Below are 5,142 nucleotides of genomic sequence, written 5' to 3' on the forward strand. Positions count from 1 at the left end.
CCAGAGAAGCCGGTGTTTGTAGGATATGTTGGCACGGGTGTTGTTAGGCCCGTGATGAAGTCGACAAACGGTGCCAATATATTCTTCAAACACTGGTTTCGAGGGCATTATCACTTTTATACAACGGGTTACCAACATATTCAAATAATGATTTTCATATTTGTTTTTATTTTGATGTATTTATTCATACTGTTTCATCCTTTCACAAGATATAGTCCCGACACAAATCTAGGGTTGCTACCAAAGCCGGCTGGTCGTTCGTTCTATCGGTTCGGTTGCCAGAGACGTGACCCAGTCGTTCAGTCTTTTTGTTCTGTATCTATGGACGCGACCCAGTCGTTCGTTCTAAATGTTCCATTGCCATACTGGCTGGCAACATTCTTATCCCTTGCTTGCTAGCTAGACAACTACGGCTAACTTACAGTGACGTCAAACAGTGCAGCCAGAATAACAACAGGAGCTGCATTTGCATTTGTTTAAGCTGTTTTCTAGTGACATTTATTTGGATGTATCCATAACAATGAGCTAATGAGGTGTGATTTCGCCTGGCATAGACAATGTGCTCTATCGTCAGGACACTGTTGTTCAGAGGAGCTAACCAACAACACAGCTAACACATTCACTTCAAACTGAAGCTGGAAAGACTGCAAACTAGCTGCATTTTTTACCTCGTTTTACAATTTTTCAATGTACATTTCATTAAATTCTACTGGCTGACAAATGCTGCCTGCCTGTCTGTCTCGTCCCGACTCCCGACACGTTCATTACAATGGGACAGCTGGAGATCGAATTTGAATATTGAAACAATGTTGCAAATGTCAGAGAGACAGAAAGCAAGGTTTATCCAAATCTCCGCTGTTGAAAATGAAATGTTAGTCTAAAAGAAATGTGAGATAATGTCTAGATGCTTTTTATAGTGGAGATCAAGTTTATAAATTCCCTGGCTGGACTGATGAGACAGTGGATTGCACAGTCAGATGGAACAGAGTAAATATGCATTTTAATGTCATAGATTTAGCCGGTGGTAACTTGTGGAATAGACACCGGCTGGAATGTGGTTTTAACCAATCAGCTTTCAGGTTTAGACCCACCCGTTGTATAAACACATGATAAGACACACAGTCTACACATACGTACACATGGATGTTCTATTGTAAATATGTGATAGTGGAGTAGTGACCTGAAGGAACACACCAAATGTATTGGGTAAAGTTTTATGAAATGTAATGTCATGTAATATTTTAAATTGTATATAACTGCCTTAATGTTGATGGACCCCCGGAAGCCCCAGGAAGCTAATGGGGATCCTTAATAAATACAAATACAAATGTATATTCTAAATGAGCTAAACAATATAAACAGACTATTTATGGACTGAGAACCATATTATCATACCATAAAATTCCAACACCTGTCCTCTCCAAGCCTGCGAGACAGTGCACAGCCACCTTCCCCTCTTTCATGCCGTAGGCTATCACCTTCACTCCATCCATCATCCCCACGACAGACGACACACCAAAGTCTGGCATGCCAAAATAGAAAAAAAGGCTACAACACAAGTACCCACACAGGGAAGGAAAGACATAAACACATAATTAATTTACATAAGGCCACAGAGACTATCCTAATTGTATGTGTATTAGAGATTGGTATCAATACAGTATAGTCTTACTTACTACCAGTCTCCATAAAGGTTTGTAGGAAGTAGGTGAATCCAGTGTCTGGCTCCAGAGGAGGGCCACAGTGAGCATGCTCCCCAGGCGAAAGCATGTTGATGATGGACTTGATGTTCAGCCTGGTCAGATAGAACAGGATCAGTTAGAGGAGACAGAGGGTGGAAACTTGCGCACACGCGCAGGCATGCATGCACACATACATGACAATTTACCATTGGAACTGCTCTATGATGCTGTATTTCTTGATGATGTGAGAGGAGGGTCTCGCCATAGCCACAATGTCATCAGTCACCCTGAAAACAGAACACAGTGAATATAGAACTTCCAATCCTCTCTCTTTCTCTCTCTCTCCCTCCCCTATCTCTTTCTCTCCTTCCCTTCCTCCCTCTCTCCTTCACCCCCACCCCCACCCCCCTCACCAGTGTGAGTAGAGTCCCTGTACAGTTTGTTGGCTGGGCATCCAGCAGGCTGGTCCTTCGTAGCGGCAGTCCAGTCCTCCAGAGGCCAAGAGGCAGATGATCTTGGATGGGATGGCTTCACCAGGTTCTCTCTGACCTGGGAGTAGGCTAGCCGTGGCACCGGCACCATGGACATAGTAGACAACATGTACCATAGCGGAGGTAGTTCACAGAGTCAGTTTAACCCTCTAGAGTCTAAGCCCTGTCTAAGCCGGGGGAAGGGGGGGGTTCTACTAAGCTAACATATTAATGTGTAGCCCAAACTGTTCGGATACGACAGACAGAAGTTGGCAGAAGAGGCTATACCGACTTCAGACGAGTCCCAAGACGCTTGTGGGGGTCGTAGAGCAAAACGGAGAACACCATCGTGTTCGTGAGAGTCTCATCGTTCCACAATAGTTGTAGGCCAAACAGTTCGGACGCTTTAGACTTTTTTGTGAGAAGACCGCTTTTCGGGATGTCTTATGGTCTGACAAACATCGCTCTAGCCCTGCCACCTTTCACTACAGATGCGGAAGGGCGATATCGGCGGATGTGGTGGATTGAGACGCAGCCAATGCAAACTGTTATCTCTAGCTTAAACAGACAGATTTTGATGGGGATTTTTTAATTATGTTAATTCGATTACAGCAGGGCCGCGGAAATTGTGGGAGAAAGGTTCAACCATAAAACTGAAGTCAGCTGTTGAACCCTATGGAGGACAAGCTAGCGCCTTTGTCCAGTGGACGATATGCCACGATCAAGTGCAGGGTTATAGTGTGTAGTGTACTGTGGTGGCTGTACCTTGAGTGGAACCTAGCAAGACTTAGCTCAGCCTTATGGGAAGATGTAAAGTCAATATGCCCGCCTCAAGAACAACAACTTGGTTAATTTGGAAGTATGCTACATCTGCAGGTGGTTAGGTCAGAAGTGACTGACAGAGCTTCTGTGGGATTAAAGCCCAGAACAGCCACCTGGCGAACTTCCCCTACTGCACCTGTGTGAGACTGTGTAGTAATGAAGAGTCCAGTAGCTTGTACAATTGGAAAAGTAAAGAAAATAGAGTCAATAAATGTTGCAAATAGCTAAAGAAACATATCACAGTATTATAAACCTACTAGTGACCAGACCGAGCAGCCTCCAGCCTCGGATCAAGACGGTCCATTGCTTAAAGTGTAAGTATTTGATAGATCAAATTGGATGATAATAACAATGTATTTTAGTGAGGCACCATACAAATTTACTTGCATTAAAGTTCCATCAATACGTTCTCATTATCAACTGTGATTTCATTGACTGATCATAATAATCTCTATAGGATTGTTGATTCATTTTATGTACATTCATCTCAAACAATACCCTCCTCTGTATCTTGTCTTCCCTTTTTGGGGACATCTCTGAGAGAGAGGCAAGCTCCATTTCACACACACACACACACGCGCTGCTGTGCGCCAGCCCAGGTTCTCTAAACCTTATTAGCTGTCATAATAAAATTAAATCAGACATTCACAAATCATAGTAAGCTCTGTTCTATAAGACCTATACTGTACTCCTGTCCACACCTTGCATACATGAAACTTATCTGTCTCAGCCATCTGGACACATTTTGATTATGTCTTTAAGTGTTGCTGTGAGTGTGATATTGCAACATACGTGCACAATTAGAAAGCTGAAGATGTTATTGTTCCAAAGAGTTCCTACTAAATTAGTTATAATATGTAATTATATGTATTGGTCCATTGTTGATTTGACATTAGTACAATAAAAGCTATTTACTGTCAAAGTCGACTGTGCATTCTTCAATTAAAACCTCATGATTATTCTGTTCCTAAATGCAGAACACTTGAATGGGTCAGTTCTATCACAGCAGAGATATAAACATGAGTGTATTCATTTTACTAATACCACATGCAATGTCAGGCAGTGTCCATGAGAGGTCAGTAGGCCTATGTACAGTATCTGTTGTGAAACTGGTTTTCAAAAGTTTAGCCTAAGAACAGCCTAAAACTGAGATTAGGGCCATCGTTCAAGTAACTGCTGTTAATACAATGTAGCAGGGAAAGGGGGATATCTAGTCAGTTGAGCATTAAACCAAAATGTATCTACCACATTTAACCACTCTGAATCAGAGAGGTGTGGGGGGCTGCCTTAATCAAGGTCATAGGCGCCCGAGGAGCTGTTGTTGGGGGTTAACTGCCTTGCTCAAGGGCAGAACGGCAGATTATTTTACTTACTGGTTCGGAGGTTTGAACCAGCAACCTTTCAGTTACTAGCCCAACGCTCTTAACTGCTATGCTACCTGGCCCAACCACTCTATGGTTAGGGTTAGGGTAAGAGTCATAGAGTTACTGCTGTAAGTACACTGTATTACCACTCTAGGGCACACTGTGCTGTGTGGTCTGTTATAAGGGTGTGGAGGCCGACGCCCAGCTATCTACGGTCCAATGGTTCGCACTTACCGCTTCCAACCCTGACAACTGTTACCAAGGCTGAGGTACAGCCAACCACATGGATCTGAACTAAACACTCATTAGAGTTAAACTCTAACTACATACACACACAATGTCATTGCAAGGTGTATGTGAAGTGTAGGTTGTGACGCTGTTCTGTAGCATTCCAAAAGAGGACTTAGATGTGTATATGTGTGTGCGTGTAACTCATTACACAGAGAGAGAGAGAGAGAGAGAGAGAGAGAGAGAGAGAGAGAGAGAGAGAGAGAGAGAGAGAGAGAGAGGGATAAAAGAAGGAGAGGCTAATGAGATCAGGTTGTTCTTTTCCACAGTATCAGAAAGCTGTGAAGGCTGACAGACATGTTTTACTCTCTCAGTCACATGCACACACACACACACACACACACACACACACACACACACACACACACACACACACACACACACACACACACACACACACACACACACACACACACACACACACACACACACACACACACACACACACACACACACACACACACACACACACACACACACACACACACACACACACACACAAACAAGACCAGAATT

This window comes from Coregonus lavaretus (assembly GCF_964263955.1).
Source record: "Coregonus lavaretus genome assembly, chromosome: 9".
NCBI classification, from domain to species: Eukaryota; Metazoa; Chordata; class Actinopteri; order Salmoniformes; family Salmonidae; genus Coregonus; species Coregonus lavaretus.